Genomic DNA, 27,067 nt, shown 5'->3' with positions numbered 1-27,067 from the left:
GTTATTTATATCCTAAAACAATGACGTACTATTGAATTATCAAGAATTCGATGATTTATTAATATTTACAGCTTAATTATGACGTGTATTGCTTCTGTTATTAAGAAGAAGAATATAATAATTTGAGTAACATAATTATAATGTGAGTTACCAAATCGTCATATGGGTGAGAACATATTTTATTGATTGGATCCCAAATTATAATGACATTAAAACATAAATATACAAATTGAATATACAAAAATTTGGAATTCGGTTTTGAATTCGGTTTTCGGTTAAACCGAATTCAGAATTTCCAAAACCGTAAACCGAACCGAAAACCGAATTCAAATTCGGTTTCGGTTTGACTCGATTCGAAAACCGTTTTTAAAATTCGGTTTGGTTTTTTTCCGGTTTGGTTTCGGTTTGGTTTTCGGGTTCCACGGTTTCAAACCAAATACTGACCACCCCTAGTCTTTACGACAAAGTTTTAGTTTATAAATACAAATGTGATATTATTTCTTTTGTTTTAAATGGAAGTTGTTTCGCTCATTGATTATTACGACACGTTGCTTACTATTCACGTCAACTATGCAGAAGTTTTAGTAATATCTGCCAACTGTTATAAAATATCTAGATTGTGTTATAAAATATCTAGATTGGATGTTAATTTTATTATTATTATATTTCTTGCATAGTAATATTTTATACTATAAATAGACATGTATGGTAACCATTTAAGGTGCACCATTTCTCTTGAAATATCAATATCAATATTTCTTCTCTCCTTCTTCTCTCTTTTTCTCTCTTTGTTCTTATAACCATTAAAGGTAGTTATAAGCCTACTGAATTATAACACGTTATCAGCACGAAAAGCTTAGTGTAATTAAAAGATATCTCAAACGATCACGAATCACTAATCAAGGTATGAAATTATTAATAATTTTCAGACTCGAATATATCAAATTTTGGACTACTAACATTTATATTTATGTTATTTAAGTTATATATGGTCGGTTATACCACCTGAATTATATTTCTGTAATCTAACTTTTACTAACTTCACTAACATTTATATTTATGTTATTTAAGTTATATATGGTCGGTTATACCACCTGAATTATATTTCTGTAATCTAACTTTTACTAACTTCACTAACATTTATATTTATGTTATTTAAGTTATATATGGTCGGTTATACCACCTGAATTATATTTTCTGTAATCTAACTCTTATTAACTTCACTAACATTTATATTTATGTTAATAAGACCTCATGATTGTACGCAACACGTCATTTGACAACACGGTACTTTATGTACGCAACACGTCATTTGACAACACGGTACCATGGGTCGAGATTAATTCCGATCAATACGAATACGACGGGGTCTTTATATGTTATCTAACATTTATGATTACTTATGCAATTAATCATTATTTATTTCATGCATACTAATGTTTATTCTTAAATTTATAATTTTAAAAGTTAAAATAAAAAAATAGTTTGTATTTTTATTAAAAGTAAATCTTAAAAGTTAAAATAAGAAAAAGTAGTTTGTACTTTTATTAAAAAGTAAATCTTAAAAGTTAAAATACAAAAAGTAGTTTGTATTTTTATTAAAAGTAAATCTTAAAAGTTAAAATAAGAAAAAGTAGTTTGTATTTTTATTAAAAGTATATCTTAAAAGTTAAAGTAAGAAAAAAAAGAGGATGGTAAAATGGAATAGTTTTTTGTCAAAAATGAAGTATTGAAAATGAAGTGGTCTCCTTCTATAACTAAAAAAAAATATATATACTTTTATCAAATGAATTTTTTTGTGGCCGACAATTTCAAACACGAGTCCGTGTTTAGTTTATCAAGAATATCTCTTGCTTTGGTGAAAGGTCACGATCACGATATCAGGTGTTGTGAAAGAATTAAAAAATTGGTCAAGTGGCCTTTTAAAAACTAAAAAAAAAAAATTTAAACAAAAAGTTTTTTTTTATATATTTATAATTTACGGGTAACGTAAAAAAAAGGAAGTTTTTTAAAAAAAAAAAACATAGAAAGTGTTTAAATGAGTTTTACAGAAAGGGGGGAAGCAAAGTAAAAAAAAAAAAAAAAACTTTTTTCCAAACAAAGGTAAATGAAAGTAGGACTTAATACAAGAAAAAAGTAAACATCTCCTAGACGTGATAAAATCTATCAATGATAAGTATTAGACTTGATGAGCTAAATGTGACAAAAATGTTTCAACATGTCTTATGTTAATTTTCTAAAATAAGTTATTATTATTCCGAGTTTAACACATATACATATGTTAATTAAAAACAACCTTTTTGTTCTTATGTAGTGTTGGGTTGCAATTTTGGTTGTATGCCATAATTCCATCCAGTAGAGTGACAATAGAAAACTTTTGATGATAATCAATAAAAAACTTTTTTCCAAACTTGTCAAATGTTTTGTTAAAAACGTGACCGTTGAAAAAAGGAGGTTGAATAATAAAACTTAAAAAACAAATTATTTTTTAAGAGTGTGCATCAAAATGGCCCGTTTAATAATGGGGAGTAAAAATATAGTCAAATTGTTTCAACGAACAAGGGTTCAATTGGATGTCTCTTAAAAAAAATCCGCGGGTACCGGTGATGGATCCAATGGATCCGCATCCACGACCCGCGGGTGCTATCCCTAATTGTGACAAGTACAAATCAACTAAAAGTCTAAAAATAAATGCTCTTATAGGGACCAAATGTTCATAATAATTGCCTAAGCTAGATATGAAACAAATAGTTCATAAAAAAAAAAAAGGTCGTTGTGCGTTTTCGGGATGATAGCCGAAATACACTTACAAAAGTAGGTCAGCCGTCAATTCTTTATGGCCATATCAACGTAGATCAATAAAATCATTTATGGTTTTGATAAAAGATTAATTAAAAATTAATTGTTTTTTGGTCTTGGATTCTCGGTAACAAAAGCAAAGGTTGTTTTTGGTTGCCACAACAAACAAGACAGAGGTTGTTGACTTTTGTTGTTAAACATGGCACAAGTGAACAATAACAATAGATTATTGTTTTTGAAAAGAATAATGATGCGTTAATTTTATTGTATAAAATAAAATTAAAGAAAATGGTTTTCATTGATGACTATGAACAAACGCAAACAAAGTGTTTGTGGTATTTGGTGATTAAAAAAAAAGTGCATCTAAAGCTTCTACTGAAAATAATATGCATCTAAAGCTTCTACTGAAAATTAATGTGCAAGGTACAACGTATAACTATATGGTCAAATTCATTTGAGTCTTCGGAGTCACAAGTATATGATGTATATATATATATTACTCAATTAACAAAATAGTAAATCTAAATTAATTCATATGAATAGTAAAACGAAATTAATTAATTTACTATTCACATAAAAAAGCGCATATGATAAAAAGCGCATCGCATATGATAAGCGCATATGATAAAAAGCGAATATGATGAAAAGCACAACGCATATGATGAAAATCGCATATGATTAAAAGCGCATATGGTGAAAAACACAGCGCATATGATTAAAAGCGTATATGGTGAAAAGGATATATGATAAAAAAAAAACACATATGGTGATTTATAAAAAAAAACAAAAAAACACATATGGTGATTAATGGAAAGCACATATGGTGATTAATGAAAAGTATATTGTGAAAAAGAATCACAAATGTTTCTTGAAAGAATTCAAGGTAAGATATATGAACCAATTCATCCATCATGTGAACCATTTTGATATTTCATGGTTCTAATAGACGCATCTAGCGGATGGTCTCATATTTGTATGTTATCGAGCCGTAATATGGCATTTGCAAAGTTTCTTGCACAAATTATTAAATTGAGAACACATTATTCTGATTACACCATTAAAAGGATGAGACTTGATAATGCTGGTGAGTTAACATCTCAAGCATTTAATGATCATTATATATCTACAGGGATTGTTGTTGAACATCCAGTTGCTCATGTGCATACACAAAATTGGTTTAGCTGAATCAATAGATAAACGCTTGCAGCTAATAACTAGACAATTGATAATTAGTACAAGTCTCTCAATATTTATATGTGGACATGTAAATTTACATGCTGCGACATTAATTCGCATTATACCATGTGGAAGTCATAAATATTTTCACTTAATACTTGATTTTGGCCAAGAGCCAAATATTTTCCACCTTAGAACATTGGTTGTGCAGTGTATGTTCCAATTGTATCACCACAAAACAATAAAATGGTTCTTCAAAGAAAGATGGTAATATATTTTGGATATAAAACATCTTCAATCATAAGATATATTGAACCAATGATGGGTGATGTTTTTACAGCACGTTTTGCTGATTGTCATTTTAATAAAACATTGTTCCCTAGATTAGGGGGAGAAATAAAAATAAAAAATAAAATGATGCTTCATGATGTGAACATCAATTAAGGTATATTGAACTCGCACAAAAGAATGTGAAACGAAAGTTCAAAAATAATGCATATGCAAGAACTTTCAAATTAATTACTTTATGCATTTACAGATAAAAAAAAAGTGACCAAATCATATATACCAGCTATAAATGCTCCAGCTCGAACTGAAATTCCAAAAGCTGGCAATAATGTCACTGTTGAGTCTTTGCCACGCATCAAACGTGGAAGATCAATTGGTTCCGAAGATAAAAATCCTCGAAAAAGAAAATCAGCTGATAATGAGGTAAAAGAAAGTGTTCAAGAAGAACCACAAATCAATATTCCTTCTGCAGAGGATATTGATAAATGTAAATACTAAAATTGCGATAAATTATGCAATATTATGGAACCGAAATGAAACTAAAATCTCTATGAGATATTTTCATATAATGTTACAATGACATCATGAATAAAGATGATGATCTGGAACTAAAATCTGTCATTGAATATACAAAATGGACATGATTGAGCTCAATGGAAAGGAGCAATAAGAGCTGAATTAGAATCGCTCAATAAAAGAAAAGTTTTCGGATCAATCGTTATCACTTTTAAAGATGTGAAACATATGGGATATAAATGAATTTTTATCCGAAAAGAAATGTGCAAATGAAGTTACAAGGCAAAACTAGACTTGTAACTCAATATTTCCCACAAAGACCAGAAATGAATTATGAAGAAAACTTATCCTTATGTAGTGAATACAATTACTTATTAGATACTTAATCAACCTGGTAGTTACTTAAATGCATTTCATGGATGTTGTTACTACTTATCTATGTGAATCACTTGATAGTGATATATATATGAATATATCTGAAGGGTTTAAGGTATCATAAGTATCTAATGCAAAACTCAAATAAATGTATTCCATTGAATCACAAAGATTTTTATATGGATTGATACAATAGTATAACCGATTAAATGACTACTTGAAAAAAAAGGGGTATACATATAAACTTATTTTGCACGTATGTTTTATAAAAACAATGTTCGGATATGAGATCGTAGTTGTTTATGTCAATGTTCTTAACATCATATGAACAAATAAAGAGATCTATGAAATCATTCAACTTCTAAAGAATTATTTTGAAATGAAAGATCTTGAAAAAACCAAGTATTACCTTGGATTGCAAATTGAGCATATGCCTAATGGTTTACTTGTACATCAAACAACTTATACCGAAAAGATTTTAAAACATTTTTTTTAAAGACAAACTCATTGTTGTTAGATCACTCAATATTGACACTGATCTATTTCATCCCTGCGAAGATCATGAAAATTTTAACAGATCGGAAGTTCTATATTTTAGTGCAATTGAGGTTCTTATGTATCTTATAGATTATACAAGATCTGACATTTCTTTTGCAGTTAATTTGTTGACAAGGTTCAGCTCAGCCCCTACCAAAAGACATTGGAATGGAATCAAACAAATAGTTTGATACCTTCGGGGAACTACTGATTTATAATTATTTTATTCTAACAACTCGAAACAAGATTTGTTTGGTTATACAGATGCAGATTATTTATCCGATCTACATAAAGCTAAATCTCAAACTGGATATGTATTCCTAAATGGAGGCACCGCAATATCATGACGTTCTCAAAACAAACACTTGTTGCAACATCATCAAATCATGCCGAAGTGATTGCATTACATGAAGCTACTCGGGAATGATTTTAGTTAAGATCAATGATACAAATCATTATTGATTCTTGTGGACTAGAACGCTATAAAAGCGTAACAACTATCTATGAAGATAATACAGCTTACATAATACAAATGAAAGAAGAGTATCAAAAATGACAGAACAAAGCATAAATGCTGACGAGGCGCTAAAGCTATAAACGGTCTTAACGGTCATAAGTTTGATGGAAAAGAATGGTATATTGGTAAGGCTCAGAAAAAGACTGAAAGGGAATAGGAACTGAAACAACGGTTTGAACAAACCATGAAGGAGACTGTAGACAAATCACAAGGGCTAAACTTGTACATAAAAGATTTAGATGATACAGTTTCAGATGAAAACCTCAGATTCTTCTCATATACTCAAGATCTCGTAAAAGACAACCAGATTAAAATGAGATACGTTCAATCAACAACTCTGCTGATCTTTATACCAAAGCACTGCCAACTGCTATTTTCAGAACACACGTTCATAATATTGGCATGAGACATGTTCAGAAGATGTAACAACTCAGGCGTTGCCTATTTGAGGGGGAGTCAACTCTATGCTGCACTCTTTTTCCCTTAGCTAAAGTTTTATCCCAATGGGTTTTCTTTAGCAAGGTTTTTAACGAGGCAGTAATAGTTATTCTCTAATAAAATTGTCATCCAAGGGGGAGTGTTATAAAATATCTAGATTGTGTTATAAAATATCTAGATTGGATGTTAATTTTATTATTATTATATTTCTTGCATAGTAATATTTTATACTATAAATAGACATGTATGGTAACCATTTAAGGTGTACCATTTCTCTTGAAATATCAATATCAATATTTCTTCTCTCATTCTTCTCTCTTTTTCTCTCTTTGTTCTTATAACCATTAAAGGTAGTTATAAGCCTACTGAATTATAACAGTTTCAAAATAAGCTCAAGCTATAAACTAGTTTTGTTCAAACTCATCTTAATATCAAGAATTTTCTAATGAGAGCCCCTTAAAACTGTCGTTAACACGATTAAATTAATAGTACACACTGGTTATTTATTAAATCTGTAGTGACGGTTATTTAATTGTATAATTAGTTTATGCGTGTTATAACAACTTTTAAAATTATCATAGTCCAAAAGACTAAAAGATAAAAGACTATTAGAAACTAAGTCTAAATATATCAAAACAAGATGAATAAAGTTAACCAAAAGCAAGATAACCAAAAATATTCTTAAAAAGGAATATTAATTCAACAAATTCATGTATCTGGCTAGCAAATTAATCTACAAATTTAAGTGTAACATACTTTGATTTTTGATTTTTCTAATAATTTTCTTACGAATTTAGAACTTTGAAGGAAATTATTTTCAGTTTGACTTGAAACATAGCATCAACTTCTTACAATTAAGTACATCAAGTTCTACATTAGTTATACTGATGAGTAACTATCTTGAGCCAACTCTGCTGATTGTTGTGAAGTTTGATGCCCATCCTTCACCTTTTTCGCATATTTATATTCTCCATAGAAGTAAGAAGCGAATCCCCATAGCGACAGAACTAGGGCAACGCCTTTTTCGACTTGAAATCTCTCTTTATAGAAAACGACAGCCAATACCCCTGTTATCGGAAGGAAAACCGCAATTACGATCCCTGACAACAACGACGATGCACAAAAAACCACGCCTATCGCTCCCAAGAAGAAGCATAGCCAAATTAAAGCACTACTACACAAAATTGCGTAATATTTCATTTGGCCTAGCTCAAACTCTTTCGCCTCCCTTGGAATCACCTAGAAATTAAGGAAGACGATTAGGATTAGTATGTATTCAACATTCTAATAAAATACAGGCACAACTATTTGTGATAATCGATTAAAAAAATATGTAAAATCATAGCCCTACATCGAAAGTCTAAATAAACAAATGTATATTTATAAGTCCAGAGAAACCTCTCTATCACAAATTGATTTTGATTTTAGAATCTTTTATTTATTTATTTATTTTTGTCTCTTCATGGTGGGGGAAATATAGTCCAAGTCCAAGGTCACTTGAAAGAATATTGGTTATCAATTGCAATCAATGGACAAACTTGTGGGGCCAAATGTTGAAAACGTGAATCTTTAAGTTGACGTATGGTTCAGCCAAAGTTGATTAAATAATTATACGACTTATGTCAATTTGAGTTCTACTTTTTGTTTAAGTCACAGATAAAAACGTTCAATAATGAGTTGTACCTTAAAGTCGTTATTGAAGACCATTCCAACTAGTGTTGTAAAAAACTCGATTACTCGTCGATTAATCCCTGATTGATCATTTTTAAGAGCAATCCGTTCCGATTTCCTAAAATCCGTTTAATTAATCGGTTACGTTAATTGATGGGTAAAAATCGAATTTGGTAATCAAAGTCGGTCAAAGTCAAAATTGGTCAGCATTTTAACTTGTTTTTAAACTAGAAATTTAAAGTTTTTGAACAAAATTAACAAATTTAGACAATTATGTTAAAGTTTATGTTTATGTTTATGATTTTCTTCTATAATTTTTACATATAATTTTTAAAATTTACTATTAAAATGCATAAAGTACAATCCGATTAGTCTCCCATTAATCCCGAATTGCCGATTAATCCTTCCAAAGTCCTGACCGATTAATCCACGAATAGCGAATTTTACAACCTTGATTCCAACCATACAAAATATGGTAGCAAACAAACACATAATAACTTGTATCTCCACCACCAATGTATACGTTATCTCTTGATTCGCCTTATTATACGTTAACTCAATCAGCGGTAACACAAACCCGTACAACAAAGCAACCGCAACCGTCATAACAAACCCTAACAAACCGTCATATCAACACTTCTTATGATTTAGGGTATTTGTTCTTGGTGACTTACATCAGAGGTGCAATCGAGAATTACTGAAAAATATTTTGCTTCTTTAATTGTTTTTATTATTGCATTTTTTTACCTCATATGCCAACATTTAAATTAACTCATTTTGAATTTTATGATCAAGGTAATGATAACGTGTTTCTTTGTTCAATTCTATGAAAATGTTGTTTCATTACAAGATCAAACTCGACAATCATTTGAAGTGTTCTTAAAAAATTTCCATTATTATTTTCATACAACTTTTCATTTATACCACGAAACGGAAAATTATATTTAGCTAGACATTTAACGGTAGCAATTATTCTAACTAAAACTTCTTTCCAATGTTCGGTATCTTTTTTAATAAGTTCTTGCAACTCTATCAATCGTTTCATTCATATTTAACCTCAACCGCAACTCGGACCAAGTTCTTAAATTATATGTTCGGAACTATTTTCATGCTTACTTAAAATTTCACTAAGATGTCCCTAATCATTTAACCCTTCACTTCCTACAACAAAAACAAAATATTTTATCAAGCTCTTTCGAATAAACTAACCATTTTCTATCAACAATGTCATTATTTTGTAACTTACATACGTAATGTTAACTAGCGAAGTGTCTATCTCTTTTATCTATTGGGTAATCAAAATTAATTTCGCTAACCGGCCATTTAGTTACAAGTAAATCTTTCATTTTTGAACTTAAACCATCCCAAACTCTCACATCAAAAATATTGCAATTAACTCCGATTTCACAAGACTTTTCAAGACTTTCATTATTTTCTTCAACAAAATTTTGATTTGCATTATCTTCAAACGTATTATTGTTTTCATTGTCGTTTTCATGAACATTATTTTCGACATCAACATTCTCTTCAACACCATTTTCACCAACATTATTTGCTTGAACATTAGGTTCTTCAACATTGTTTTCTTCAACTATATTTTCATTATTATTACTTTCATGTCTAACAAAATACCTAATAAAAGATCCTTGTAAAGATTGAGTAAGTTTTTGTACTCGTTTTTCTCTTTTTCTATTTTGGGCACCGAATGATTGTATTCGAGGAGGCATACTTGTCTAATTTTTTAACAAAATTTAAAAACTTGTCTAAATTTTTTAACAAAGTTTATATAAATAAAACAAATAAACAATCTACAAAATAAAGAATGCTAATTAACAATTATAAGAAATATAAATTTGAACAGAATACTAGGCATCAAAATTGTAATCAAAATTGGGCACTGTTGGTACGTAATATATTTATAATATTATTAGGCATCAAAATCATATACTCCATAATCTATATAGTCATATAAAGCTCTAAAATGATGATGTCATCATTAGGCTAATTACCCTTTAATTTTCATAATGATGATGTCATAATTATATATTAATTTAATTAAAACAAATAATAGAAAATCTTTTATAAAAGAAAATACTAATCTCTCATAAATTGTAATTTTAATTTTCTAGAAAAAATTAAAAGACATTAATTGTTACTAATAATTATTATTATTATTAAAAATATAAATACACAACTTTAATCGAAATTTATTATTATTATTTACTTATAATATAATAATTATAATTATAATTATTAAATTATTAATATTCAAATGTGGATTCTTTTTACGAAATTAATTACGTTACATATGTATGCGAAAATACATGTCTCTATATATTTGTAAAAATAACGACAAGTTTCTTAGTCAAACGGGTCATTAAAATAAATGACTTCAGCATTTACATTCACTTAATACCTAAAACATGTCACTAAATTGTTTCGTTTAAACAAACCCGTGATTTCACGGGTCATTTTACTAGTATTATACTAATCTTCTATATATAGTCATATAAAGCTCTAAAATGATGATGTCATTATTAAGATGATTATCTTAATGATGATATCATAATTATATATTAATTTAATTAAAAAATAATAGGAAATCTTTTATAAGAGTAAATACTAATCTCTCATAAATTGTAATTTTAATTTTCTAAAAAACATTTAAACGACATTTATTATTACTAATAATTATTATTATTATTAAAAATATAAATACTCAACTTTGAACGAACTTTATATTATTATTTATTTTTAATATAATAATTATAATTATAATTATTATATTATTAATATTTAAATATGGATTCTTTTTACGAAATTAATTACGTTACATATGTGCGAAAATACGCGTCTCTTTATATTTGTAAAAACAACGACAAGTTTCTTAGTCAAACGGGTCATTAAAATAAATTACCTCAACATTTACATTCACTTAATACCTAAAACATGTCATTAAATTATTTTGTTTAAATAAACCCGTGATTTCACGGGTCATTTTACTAGTACTTATATAAACAACTAAATAAGAGGACAAAAGGAAAGAAGCCACCTGATTTTAACTTTAGAATTGGCAGGAAAGAATTGAGCATCGCTGCACCGTTGTCCGTACGTACACCGACAGTCCAACACGAACAGAGCGTTAAGTTTTTTTTTTCTTAAGTTCTTAATCAAAATTGATTCTTGAAGATTTAAAGACGAGCAAGTGAGCAAAAGAGATGAATCGATGATTAGTGGGGACTTATTTTTTTTCAAAATAGTAATATAATTATAGGTTTTACATAAATAGTTTTTAAATTTTTTTTTTTACAAAAATAGGTAAACCGATCATTGAGTTGCCGGTTTGTCAGTTTGGACACCAAACCGACATTTCAAATGCCGGTTTGTCTGTTTTTATACGAAACTGGATACAGTATTTAGATTTTCGTTGTGGACCCGTAGAAACCTCTAAACCGGCATTTCAAAGGTCGGTTTGCATGCTATTTTTTTTAGTTCTATTTAAATGGACAGTAGTATTGAGTGTTGTTAAATTGTAAAATTGCATCTCAAATTATAAGTTTTCACATTTTTTTCTTGATTATGAATCGTCGTCGTCAAATTCCAATATCCCATAGGACAATCCTCGATGGGGTTTGTTTTTTAAGAGGAAGTGAGCCAAGAGAAGATCATGAACTCACATACGAACAATTTGAAGAATTGTCAGTGTTGTGTATCATAACTGACATTTTCCCTGTATACCCTGATTGTGTACGTGAGTTCTATCATCATTTTTCCTTTTCTGAAGAAGACAAGAATGTTAGGTTTATGTTGAAAGGTATACCATATTGCTGGGATATAGATACCTTCAACAATGTTTTGGGACTCCCAACTGGAGGATTGCAATTTTACAATCCTACCAGTCAAATTGATGGCGATCTTCTTGAGACACATGTTGTTGCCAACACTTCTATACATGATGTGGTCAACACATGTGTTGAAGATCATCGTTTTAACATTTGTGTAAATATACAAAAGATGTTTTTTGGTTTTCTTAGAGCCAATAAACTGAAAATATATACTATCATTCGTAGCAACATAACCGGTCGTCCCATTTGTGCGGTGGACGATTACTCTAACAGTGTGCTTTTAATTAACGCTCTTATGATTTATTGGATAACAAATGGTATATCTTTCGATGTCGGATACATCATGGTTAATCGGATGCAAGAAGGGAAATCTTAAATGCACTGTTACCATTTGGGATGATGATTACCAAGTTATTCTGACATCTTGGCATATCAACATCGGGTGAATATCGTATTCCTGAAAGAAATCGTCTAGTCGCCTAGTTCGTTGTGTGTTATCTGTTTTTTAAATTATGGCTATGATTTTAAATTTAAAATTATGTATTAGTTTGTGTTTAATAATATCATATCAGTACGTCTTTATTAATATTATCAGCATTATTCCTAATAATGTAACAATTTTTGAACAACACTTTTATTGATCAACATAAACACGGTTACATATTTTTGAAAGAAGAGAAAAGTTACATAAGTAAATTAAAACGAAACACACAACATTATCATTAAAAACATTACTTATAGGTTCAAGCCTATAGGTTTCAGATGCAAGCCAATAGGTTCACGTCTGGTAAACGCCCGTGTTCGTATTTCATCCTATTCCTCTTCCTCATTTAGCAACACAAATTTTTCATGGCCAACGTGATAATACATCACACCCGAGTTTTCGATGGGACATTTTTCCTTGATCCACTCAAACAACTTGGAAAGAGGCATAGTTCTAACATTCATGGGTGGGAACGATTTTTCCCCCCAGTGTGTACCGCGACGTGTCGGCAGCATACCAACCTTTGTAGTAGACATCAATCCAAGGATCCATTTTTGTGCAGTAAAAAGAGTGATATGTGAGAATGAAAAGACTGATACAATAAAAATACCAAGTATATGTGTGTTTATATAGACTAGTAGGGATTGATAAACCGGTATTATGATAACCGGTTTCAAAAAAAGCTGTTAAAGAACAGTAAAAGCTGAAAAATAATGAATGGTAAGACTGAAACCGGCATTATGATAGCCGGTTTCAGAAAAAGCTTTCAAAGAATAGTAAAAGCTGATAAATAATGAATGGTAAGACTGAAACCGGCATTATGATAGTCGGTTTATGTTATGTTACGGTTATAAAAGTGCATTATGACAGTTGCATAAACACATGTTAAACATGGAACCGAGGTACATTTCAATTGACGTATACTACGGCTGCGATTTTGAAGATGAGACAAAATTCTCAGGAGGCGAGAAGACTACATTTGATAATGTTGATGTTCGTGGCTTTAATATACAAAAGTTGAATGAATTTCTTCGAGAAAATTTACCGAAAAATCCAGATTCAATGGACATATATTATTACAAACAAGGTATAACTCAACCTGAAACATTGTGCTTTGAAGAAGAGTGGTATACATTAGTTGGGAAAGCATGTATATTTTCTGAAAAAATTGAGTTGTATGTTTTATTTGATGTTTTTGAAGACGCACTTGAGTTTGGTAGGATTTATGATAGTTATGGTGAATACTATAATGCATAAGCTTAGTTGTAATAGGTTTGAGTTATTATTATTATTATCTTTCTCTTTTTCGCTATAGCCGGTTTCATTATTATCATTGTCATTATTACGAACAACACTTTTATTGAAAACATAAGTACGGTTACAACAACATAACTACGCTTAATCCTAAAATTAAAAGTTAAAAAAAATAAAAAATTCTAAAAATTACTTATTAATCCTAAAAATTACTTATTAAAAATAACAACAATTTAACGGCCATAGCGAGTCGGAGATCTCGATTCATGCGAAGACGTATCATCATCTCGACCGATCGAAGCGGGAAGGCTCCACACGTTCCTACAGTACAATGTGATACGTTTGTTCGTTAGTTTGGCCTTTCCAACCATTCGTTCCCACACGGCTTCGGATCAAAATTCCTTGAACAAATCCGTGACCTCGTCAAAGTACCAAACGTCGGCGGCTACGCAATCTACCATATCGCGTATAAAGCTTACTACGCGTTCTACATCGAAGCCGGTAACATCTAGAGCTTCGAACGATTGTGTGTACCCGTCGTACCAATACTGGCGGTTATCGGAAAGCTCACCGTTGTGATGGACGTGGAGGTTGATCAAGCAACGATTTGCCATATTTTTTTTAGTTGTGAATGTATATAAAATAATAGGGAAAAGAGAGAATTTTGTGTAAATGTGTGTGTAAAAAATGAGATTGTGAGTGTTTTTATATAGAGATATAGAAATGTGTTAAAACAAAACTCTATAAATAACTCTATAAAACTCAAACAATGACATGATAGATTGCAGCTTTACAGTAATAAAACACTGAAAAAACTGGAAAAATGGTGAAATATCAGGGTCCAAACCGGCAAATGAATTGCCGGTTTGCAGTAAACATCATATCTGTCAGGTACGTACTACGTATATATACGGTTAGGGTTTAGGAGGGCTCAAACCGGCAAATGAAATGCCGGTTTGCCCCTACACTGACAAACCGATGATTTAAATACCGGTTTACCTATTTCTATAAATTATTTTTTTGAAAAACCATTTCTGTAATTACTCAAAAAGAAAAAAAAAACCATTTTAAGGTGACGACAATAAAGAAAAATAACCCCAACAAGATCGATATTTAGGGAACTATTATTTACGTTTGGATGCCCCATGATCGCCTAATCGAGTAACCGTTTGGTTTGATGGGCTTTTTTTTTCTCACTTTTTCCAAATCTAAGCATGTATTATGGGCCTTTTTCTATTTTTATTTAATGAGTTTATGTAAGCTAGAACTATGGGGTAAAATGAGTCTAGTATAGATGAAATTGGACTCCTAAATTGATGCCCCATGAATTCTGCTGCCGGGTGCCGTCGCCCACCCCGCACGGCATCAGGCCCGGCCATGACTCTCTCCATTCGGCTGATCACTACTCGTGTTCAACGCCAATAACCCTGCCCCAACCGTCAATAAAACAACCTTATTGAATAAGGTGTAAACTTTTGTTTCAAAAGTAAGTACGCAAAGAACGCCAGAAAAGCAAGATGTGGGGCGAGAATTAATGCTGACGTGGAAATGGGAAGACGAGCAACGCCATTAGCGTAGAGATAATCGTCTAAACCAGTTTTGAGCCCAATGAAAGCCACTGCGAAGAATAAAGGTGGTCGCATGTAGATGAGTTTCGTAGGTTTAGTGTGATCATTGTTCGTTATATTGCGATGGATGTAGAGAATTATGAGGACGATAATGAAAACCGGCCAACCTGCAGTTTCGAGGGACGAGGATAGCCATACGCGATTGCCACCGTGGATGAAGTAGAGGTGCGTGATTAATGGGCTGCCGCAGTTTCCGATAGATAATAATAGGGATATAACTTAGGCTCAAAAGTACGTGTCGTTTTTGCTTTGGGGCTAACTTTGTTCATCGTAGTTGTAGTAGTAGTAGTTGTGGTTTGGGTATGGTTTAATTTTCAGTTGTATCAAATATATTGAAATTGAAATTAATATATATTGACAGAATAAAATATATATCATATAACTAAAGGGTTACTAACCTAGTATTAGTATGTAAGATGTCTGTTAACTGAAAAATATTACAGTGTGTGATTAAATCTGAATTAGTTAACTAAATTCATGAGTTTAAGTAGCATGAAGTAAATCGTGATTTAATAAGTTCAATAATTCAATCCAAATAGTCTAATAACATTTTTGAATAACGATGTAAGATAGGTAAAGATCCGGTGAAAACTAATCTTTGTAGAGACCGCCGGCGATTCTAAGTATAGACCCGTGGGTCACGGGACACCGCTAGTTTGAAAATTTTTGGTAGAAAATACTCTGTAAATTGTATAGGACACGACTAAATTTAAATGTATGACCCCGTATATTTTTTAAATCAATAGTCTTTGTTTTGAATTGTATTGAACACTACTAAATTATACTACTCTGATCCAATATATTTTTCGAATTTCTAAATTTTTTGAAGGTAAACTATTACTAAAATAACAACATAATATAATTGATACTTAGAAAAATTTAAGGACCCACTGAGTTACAATTCTGGAATCGCCACTGGCCCAGACTAGCAAGTTCAATTTACGTTGCTTAGTCTATGTGGCTCAGTATGTATGGCAAAGTCTGCATAGTCAGTCTATGTGGCCTAGTCCACATGGCATACACTAAGCCTAATTTGTAGGCCCAAACTGCATTAGAAGCTCAGTTTGCAGGCTTGCAAGCTTGGTCTGTAGACTAAAATTCAGCCTTCATTTGATAAAATTAAATAATTTAGCGCTGAATGATGCATAATCTAAATGAATTAATGTCTCTCAATAAACTTGATTCAAAATAAGTTGTTTGATAACCATTTTGAATTAACGATATATATTGGGTAAAAATATTTTATTAACGCGTTACATGAATACAAAATTATTTATACATGTTTGTTAGGTGTTCTGAATATGATTTGAGTAGGGTATTACTGAAAATTCAGATGTTTAATAATTGAGATAGTGTTTCAACTCTGAATGATTTAACACTGTATGATGAATCACTATGAGTTTGTATATCAAGTGCAAATTTCTATATACATGTGTAAATCAAATAGATCTATATTCATTGTGCATATTCATCATTCACCAAAATCAAAACACCCAAAACAAATATAGTAATTCAAAAAGTTGTAAATTGGTCCTGACATATACAAAGTAATCGATCTGGAGTATTCGGTAAATCTTATTACTTGTAATTTTCAATATCTCTATAGAGTGTTCTCATCATGATTTAGTCAATTCACTCTCAAAGTCTCACTTAACTCCACTTTCACATCGTCAACTCAATTTGTAGCGACTCGACAAAATTGTCATTGACGGCGCCGTCTACTTAGGTCCCGTTACGTGGTCATAAGTCTTTAAAACAACGTTTGGCTAAAATATGTCGCATTCATTTCAAATGTAAAGATGTTCAAGTTTACAAAGTAGTTCAACGACTAATACGTTACAACGTTTCAAGGTACAACTGAAACCTATACGACACAATTTAAAGTAAAATCAAAAGACGCTCCATGTATGCATGTATACTCGACATCCAAGCAAGTATCAAAAATAGTGAGCAGAAGCATGTAACATATATCGTTCAAGGACCTGAGAAAAATATAGAAAATCTGTCAACAAAAACGTTGGTGAAATCATAGGTTTAGTAAGTGAGTAAGTAAGTAAGTAAGTAAGTAAGTTGAACCACAAGATTTATAACGTTGAAATGATAGTAATACATTCTAAAAGTTGATATCACGAGCACCCAATTATCAAGGCTTAACTAACGTTACCCCATCACATAGTGTTAGAACCTACACTTTATTCTCGAAAATATATTTCATCCGCATAACGGTAGCGAACCGTTCGAATGAGGGTCTGTCAAACCCGTATGGCCACACAACATAAGTTCTCGCTTACACCCGGCAAGTGTAATTAATGATAATCGAATTGAGGCATTTTTGTTCTAACTCGTACGTAGAATATTTGTTTTCGTACTTGTGTTCACTTTGTAAAACGAAACGTTTATGTTTTCTCATCCCAATGTAAGTATAAAAGAGTAAAAGTGGGACTATGATCTCACCTTGAGTGCACTGTTTAAAAGGTACTTCACAAAGTAAACGTGTGCAAAGAACAATGCTAGTCTTGACCTAAACAAATAGGTTGTATCAATAACGGTAATCACGGTCGGTCAAAGTCGTTCAGTTAGTCCTATGGCTCGTTACGACTCGATTATATATAGCATGTGAATCACGTTGTCAAGTTTCATGCAAGGTATAAGTATAAAAGCATGTTAGAACGGTTGCATAAGTATTCGGTTAAGTTTGAATAAAAGTCAACTTTGGTCAAGTCAAAGTCAACAAAAAAGTCAACACGTTCGGGTCGGGTCTCGGACAATTTTTTTGAGTTATATAATCATATATGAGCATGTTAGAATAAGTTACATATTAATCGGAGGTGCGTAGCATAGCTAGAATTAAACGAAAAATGACCAAGTTGGACAGCTCCTGGTAGTTCATTTGGACGGCGTCCAAATGGTCTGGACGGCTTCCAGAAATGAAAGCCTGGACGGCGTCCAAGGTTTTGGATGGCATCCAAACACCTGGACAGTTGAGATTGCTGAAATTTCACATGTCTCAAACCAAAACTCAAACAAACATAAAATGTGAACCGGAAACACTTAAAACATGTATCTTATATCGTTGGAAAGGTATTTTGACGAGGAAGACAACTAAGCACATTTCATCAATTAATCCAACATTTACAACAACCAAAACCGCATTAAATGTTCATCATTTATACGTCCAAGATCATAAATGCAATTTGATGATTCGGGAACTTACTACCTACATATAATACGCCGTTTTGTAGGTAATTACGCATACAATACACTAAACACTTACCAATAACATTTCATAGCATTCCATGCATCAAAGATTCATATTTAAGTCTAACAAACCCTAACCAAAGTCACAAAATCAATAATCATGTTAGTGAAGTTTTCTTAATCAACCTACACATCAAAATGAAGCTAGTGATACTAGTAACACATTTAATACATAAACTTTAACATTACAACAACATTTAATCATCCAAAACTCAAGATTAAACACACACTTTTCAAGTTCATGCTAGTTATACTAAAACAACAAGATCGAGCATACACATCATATATTCATGTTAGACTTGAGCCATAGACACTAATTAACACACTTTTAAGTTTTAAAGATCAAGAACAAGAAAATTTGTATTTTTAGAAAGTTACCCAAACGAGATGAAGTTGGTATGGATTCAAAGAGGAAGATGCAAGGATTTCGAATATGTAATTTGTTTTGTAGCAAGCTTCCTAGAAATGATTTAGATGCTGATTTAGTGATGAAGATGAAAATGGGGTTTTGGTAGCTAGAGAGAAAGAGGGAGGTTGAAGATGAAATGAATGAGTGGTGGAAGGTGGGGTTTGACTAGTTGACCTAGTCAACTAGTTAGGCCCCTTGGCAACTTTGGTCCCTCGGGTTTAAAGTGGGTGCGTGAATTAACCAAACGAATTATTTTAAAAACGATAGAGTAAACGAGAGATGTTATAATTAAATAAAAAAAATGGTAAGAACGCTAGCTAAAGGAGAATACGAATCTAGATACGAAGAGTATTATATAAAATTAAAAGACGGGCGTTAAAATAATTTAACGAAAAAATTTGGGATGTTACACAATTCACAGTCACAATCTTCATCGTCTTCATGATCATTATACCTTTTGGCATTTTACATAATTTCGATATGTCAAAAAATTTGAAATTACGTTGTTTTTTTTGCAAAGATAAAGGATGCATTATTAATAATCACAATCAATACAAACATGAGGAGGAATAACCAAACTCAAAATTTAACAAAACATACCACCTAGCACTGCTATGGCAAATACAACACACATACAACCGAAACCAAATCAAGATAATTGATACTCTTATAATCTAAGCCATCCCATCTTTCATGACACGCTACAATTAAATAAGATTATACATGACACAATGATGCAAGATTACAGGTTGACGGTGTTTCACAAAATAAATGAGCTCAAGTTTATCATAAGAGATCAAGGAAACAAGTTGGACTGCTGGAGTACTTTGGAGAAACATTGTTTGGGTCCATTGATGGGCTTCAATATTGAGCTGGAAACAGGAGGTAGAAATCACGTGGCTGCTGCAGTTAGAGTCATAGTTGGACTCTAGCTTATTTAGTTATTTGAATTTTAAATTTAGTTGTTATCCTTATCTGTTAATGTGTTTAAATAAGGCAATTAGTAGGCCATCTATGATCAGTTTTAACTTTTCATTATCATATTGTGAATAAAAGCAGCGACTTTTATCAGTGTTCCAATTAGTTTGTGTTTTAATTCTTGTTTGGCCCCGATCATTGATATCGCTCCATTTATATATACTTTATTTCGCGATATCTACCTCACTTTACTCGGTTTTTGACTATCTCAAAGCCTATTTAGTGTGTTATTGAGCTAATTGGTAAATTAAGGGCTAAGGAGTTGATTTGGTGTATAATTGACCAAATCATGGGCAAAATTGGCTAAGAAAATGACAAGTGCAGTAAACAACTACAAAAGCGCCGCTCCTGTATAGGAGCGCCGCTCCTGAAGGCCCAAAAGCGTCGTTCCATAGTGAAAAGCGGCGCTCTTATGCACGATTTGTCTCCATTTTTCTTCAGTGAGCAAAAGCGTCGTTCTAAGTGTAAAAAGCGTCGCTCCTGATCAGCCAAAAGTGTCGCTCCTCAACAAAAGCGTCGCCCCTGTTCAGAGCCAAAAGCGGCGTTCCAAAGTTAAAAGCGCCGCTCCTCACCAAGCCAAAAGCGCTGCTCCTGAAGTAAAAGCGGCGCTCCTGACGCTGTTTAAGCCCAGATTTTCAGCACTATAAAAGGAACGAGATTAGATCATTTTTTATATGCATCTTTGGGAGCAGCTGCTTAAGGTCCGAATTTCACACACTAAACCCTAATTTCATCATCCGTTGGTGTTTAAGGGTGGATTCAAGGAAGCTAGCTCAAGATTCACCTTTGTTTAGCTTAGATCTTCATCTTCTTTACATTTTGGGTTGTAATCTTCACCTTACTTTTCATATTTAGCATTGATTACTTGTAATAACTTGAAGATGATGATGATTTACATTTATATGCTTATTATTAGTTTAATTTTAGCCATGATTGGCTAAATCTCTTGTGTTTGCTTATCTATGAATCTCTAATGCTAGTGTTTGCCCCAAATCAATTGATTATTGTTGTTTGAATGAATTACATGATCATGTGTTGTTGAGTTGGCTAAAGATCCATTACTTTGAGTTTATTTTAGGCTTGACTTTGATTACATATGTTGTGTAGCTCTCTTAGTGATTTGAGAAGTGAATCAATATGTGCTTCAACACCTTAGGTGATCTAGACAACTAGTTTAGGAATTGCAAGTGATTGTGTTCTTGATCTAGGTTGGTTTTCAATTGGCCTCTAGTCAACATAGTAATGCCGATTATCTTAAGTGATTTCGATAGTTGGAGGTTTTAAGTGATTTTAACCTAAGCTCAATCTCAATGACCAAATCATGCTTAACTCGATCTTAAGATATAAAGCTTATGTGAATTCGTGGAGTATCATTTGATTTGAGGTTTAGTAGTGATGCTAAACATTTAATAGTTCAACAACTAATGAGATAGCAATATAGGAAAAACAGGGCAAGCCAAGCATAGAGATGATTAGATAAATGAACACGTCTTAGTTAATTTGTTTTAAGTCTTAATACTTCACTACTTGTTTTTTGTCACTAGTTTAATTGTGAAAGTTTTAGTTGTTAGTTGATATCAATCGAAACCCCCCAATCAAACAAACCTTAGGACAATTGATAGTTTCAAATATCTAACTTACACCGTGTCTCTTGGGACGAACTTGATAAGAATACTTACATTAAAGTGCTATAATAACCGGGTTCTAAGTGCTCATTAGTTGTGTGTGCTTATTTGTAATATTTGAGTCTTGTATAAATTTAGAGGGTAAAAGATGTATTGTCACGCACACATCAATCATTAACCTCTACATTAATTGGTATCAGGAGTCCAGGAGCCGAACAATGAGCTCGTCGTGGCCGATCTGTGAGGATCACTGATCCTGATCCTTATGTCGAAATCGAATGCCTGCAAAGAAGAATCACGGAGTTGGAATTAGGCAACCAACGGAATTATGAAGATCGTAATTCTGAGCAATCACTCGATGATTCAGAATGGTATAACCCGTTTGCTGATCATTATCAGAGGGATCGTAGGGGGTTTGATGATCCTTTGTGAAGCTTGAGAATGAAGGTGGAGATCCCGGAATTCACGGGAACTATGCAACTGGACGATTTTCTTGATTGGTTGAGTAACATCAAATGGGTGTTCAACGTTAAGGATGTACCCGAACACCTCAAGGTGAAGCTTGTTGCAATTAAACTACGTAAACATGCTTCCTTGTAGTGGGACAATGTGTAACACCGACCATTTTTTTTAAACACATCGGAAGACATATTTACAAAACGTTTCCTTACATACATATAAATATAATTCTTACAAATACGTTCATAATTACATCATTTACTAAAATAACGGGTGTTACGTTAATATCCGATTACAATTGTAAAATTACTAGACATCAGAGTTGGCTTCGTCAAACATATCTTCAATAAGTTCCCTCCCTTCTACCTAGCATGCAAAAGATCCAAGACCTGCAAGGGAGGAAATGTGGGGGATTAGCACGAAGCTAAGTGAATGGAACTACCTAACATGTCTAGTATATAGTAAAAATGCATACCAAGCAATGATAACTAGCAACAGTATACAACAAGCAACAACAACAATGATGCTCTAACTATAGGACCAACGGCTTGTACGGGCCATTGACCAATGGCTGATCAAGCCAGGGTCTAGTGATAGTCCTAACTACTCCTAACTACTGAATCTCCAGTATAGTCATCCTTACACAATGAATACGTCATTTCGAACTATACTCAACAAACAGTAGTCCACATGACCCAACCCAACCAATCGAGGTTGACCTCCTTGAGCGGAACCTGGCCATTCGAGGTTCTAACAACAAAGGCACAACCAAACAACAAATACAAACAACTCAACTACTATACCTATCACAAGGAAACTCTACACTGTACAGCATAATTAATAATCCTACAGCAATAGAAATACTACATAAGACAACTAACAAAGGTAAATCCTAATAGCACAACTTTCTACTATAAACTACACCTGGAGACAATCCCACTCACCGATTACCGACACAACTCAGGTGTCTATCTACTGAGCGTTTTCCTTGTTCTTATCACCTGAGAACAACATAAACCAACGATTGCCTCGGTTGCACGAAATCTTTACAGGGATAAGACAATAACGCAATTAGTGTTTTTGGCAATGAAATCACTAATCAAATTATCTGAGAGATTGTGTGTGTTTTCTGTCTTTTAGAATGAATGCAGAATATGAAAAAAAATGTCCATAAACTGTTATAGAAAACAGTTAAAAAATGAAAGTGTGTATCCCTTCATTATTGGCGGGAAAATCTGTTATACCGAAAAGGTATAACTATTGGAATGTACATTTTCTAAGTAACGAATAGTGCAAGGGGGCGCAGCCCCCTTGACCCATGCAATTACGCGTCAGTTAGTAGTCAACTCTTACTGGCATGTACTCCACACTCTCCGAACCCGTTGTTAAGTATAACTAGCTAACTCTTGCATTCAAGTAAATCACAGCTAACTAAAATGCATGTTGGATGACTCTTAAATCACCAACATTAAAAAAAAAAAAATCAAGTTAACATTTTTTTTTTAATAAAACTCAAATAAAGTACATGACTATATCTTTTTAATCTCCAATATAATTTGACTCAATAGACAAGGAATCGAAAAGTGCACTGAATTCAATCATCTTAACATTTTATTAATACACACAATGTAGCATACACATCACTAAGTATATACAATGACTACAAACTAGAGTCAGCTTCAAACTTGCTGGAAGATCAAAGTAACAAATAATTATGATTTTATATTGAGAATATAAATATATTAATGTTTGATTAACTATTTTTATGCGGGCTAACGGGTATATCCGCGGGTTTTCTTAAACAGGAATCACAGATTTACGGATCGGATTTTACCCGTCACGGGTATTATATATCCACGACCCGCCCGCGACCCATCCACGGGTATAAAATTTTACCCATTTCGTACCCGCGGGTAAGATTTTTTGATTTTATCCGTCCATCACGGTTACGGATACCGGTCGCAGGTTTTTCTCTCCCATTGCCATCCTTACTTATCAAAATATACTTCTGTTGGTCAGACACAATTATATTATCCTAAGCAATACTCTTTTTTATGGTTCACCCAACAAGGAAAAATATTCTTATTAGTCAACGCATCAATCGAGATCCTCAATCTCTCGTTATTCATCCGTAAAGGAATTTCACTTTTAACACAAGTCAACAAATTATGTCGGTCATTTTACAATTGTCCAATCGTTATCATTCCATTGTCCAAAGGTTACAGTCATCCAGTCACAGGTGGCATACCTCCGTCAAAGTATAGGAATATGGTCACATTATTGTGGTCAACCTTTCAAACCTTGTCTAAATGATATTTGAAAACTAACCCAGCCCAGGTCAAGGTTTCTCTTAATCCACCAAGTCAACTAAATGACACTACATCTAGAGGCATTCTAAAGATTTCAGCAATCACGTGCATACAAATACCAACACAACCTAGACGTACTACTAAAACAGTACAAAAGGGTTCAAAACATACTGGTGTTCACATCATAAGCAGCATCCGCATCTGCAACCATTTGATAAGCTCTTACCTCAGCCATAGGAGGAGTCTTTCTCTTCTGTCCCGCAGTAGAAGCAGAAGACCCTCCTACCGACATCGACTGTGCCCCAGGCCTTGCCTCAGAACTCGCTCTTCTAGGAATCGGACACTGACTCAATTTATGCCTCACTTGATGACATCTCCAACACACATCTTCTTTGAATAAACATGATTGAACCTCGTGTCCCAAAATTCCACACCTCAGACATCTTTTGGTCAAATTTGAACACGGACCAGTGTATGACGCTCTACAACTGTAACACCAAGAGTTTTGACTCGACACCGAACCACTCTGCTCTGACCTTCCTTTCTGATTCGATCCACCCTATTTCTTAGACTTCAAACTCGACTGACTTACCACTAGATTTTGTTGAGACGCAACATACCCCATCATGCTGTTTCTAGCAGCTTTCACATCACCCTCAGTTTTTTTAGCCCACTGGAAAGCTTGTGACAATGTTGATGAAAATCTAGCAACCGTTCTATACTCTGGTTTTATAACCCTTATAAAATGTTGTGCCCGGTCCTTCTCATATGAAACCCACTGTTGCACGAACCTCAACTTGTCATTAAACTCACAGATCACATCATCTATCGACATTTCGTCCGTCATCCTCATCCCAAGAAACTTTGTTTTCATCCTTCCCAAATTATACCCAGAGCAGTATTGTTTACATAACTTATCACGAAACTGCTCCCAAGTAATCTGATACATGTTCTCTTCACAAATGGCCAGTAATGAAATCCCAACAACTCATTGATCTTTAAGAAGCCGACTAGCATATAACACTCGTAACTCTGGTTTACACTGGCAGGCTTCCAAAGCTCGTTCTACCTCTCGCAGCCAGTTTAATGTCATTGAAGGATTTGTATGTCCTGAATACACTGGGGGTTGACAACTCGGAAACTGTTTGTAGGTACACCTCCTCGGAGTCTCAAACATCAGCATCTTATACTGGTACATCATCTTATTAGGAATCTGCTGATTGTACTGAGGCGGTATCTGATATTGTTGAGGAAACTGATATTGAGGTAGAAAAAATGGTTTTTGTGAAGTATTCCCGATTGACTGGTATGTGTTTGGAGGAACGAGGTACCTACATATCACCGAAGGAGTAGCCTGATTTGAAATGCTAATGTTCGGGTTCACTTGAACCTGCTGTTGTTCCAATTCCTTAATTCGATCTAAGGCCTCCTGTAGTTGACTTTGTAAGTCCAGTATTTGTTCATGAGGATCATCATCTTCTGTCACGTGACCTTTTTCAGGCTCTCTGAATGTTCCGGGAGCTAAGGGACCTAACCAGCGCCCCCTTTTGTGTATGCAGGTACTAAGAGTTCTCTCACTACCAACTAGCAGACATCATCTGGCTGGGTCTTGCCGTTTCCTGCATCATCTGCCATATTTGCACTATCATAGCATCTCACACCAAAGCTTAGTATAACGAGTTAGTTCAATCACAACTAACGCACATGAATTCCTACATTCACTCAACCCGTCCCCTTTTATATGTTTGACACAACACAAGGTTTGCGAACATGACATTCAACATAATGTACATGTGGCCAAACCTATGTTCTGATACCAACTTGTAACACCGGCCATTATTTTATTATTATTTTTTTTAAACACAGCGGAAGACATATTTACAAACCATGCCCTTGCATACATATAAACATAATTTTTAAAAATACGTTCATAATTACATCATTACTAAAACAACGGGTGTTACGTTAAAATCCGATTACAATTATAAAATTACTAGACATCAGAGTTGGCTTTGTCACACATATCTTCAATAGTTCCTTCCCTTCTACCTAGCATGCAAAAGATCCAAGACCTGCAAAGGAGAAAATGTGGGAGATTAGCACGAAGCTAAGTGAATGTAACTACCTAACAGGTCTAGCATATAGTAACAATTCGTACCAAGCAACAAAAACTAGCAACAATATACAACAAGCAACAACAACCACGATGCTATAACTAGAGGACTGGCTGCTTATACGGGCCATTGACCAATGGCTGATCAGGCCAGGGTCTACCGATCCTAACTACTGAATCCTCAGTATAGTCATCCTCACGCAACGAATACGTCATTCCGAACTATACTCAACAGACAGTAGTTCACAGGACCCAACCCAACCAATCGAGGTTGACCTCCTTGAGATGAACCCAACCAATCGAGCTTCACCTCTTGAGCAGAACCTGGCCATTTGAGGTTCTAACAACAAAGGCACAACTAAACAACATACACAAACAACTCAACTAC

General features: G+C 33.1%; 1 pseudogene; it reads right to left on the bottom strand.

The window, feature by feature from the left end:
- Positions 1 to 7,368: 7,368 nt before the first annotated feature.
- LOC139898812 (purine permease 1-like) lies at positions 7,369 to 21,031 on the bottom strand (annotated as a pseudogene).
- Positions 21,032 to 27,067: the final 6,036 nt, after the last annotated feature.

This window comes from Rutidosis leptorrhynchoides, chromosome 3 (genome assembly GCF_046630445.1).
Source record: "Rutidosis leptorrhynchoides isolate AG116_Rl617_1_P2 chromosome 3, CSIRO_AGI_Rlap_v1, whole genome shotgun sequence".
Lineage (NCBI taxonomy): Eukaryota > Viridiplantae > Streptophyta > Magnoliopsida > Asterales > Asteraceae > Rutidosis > Rutidosis leptorrhynchoides.
This window is presented reverse-complemented; position numbering and strand designations above follow the sequence as displayed.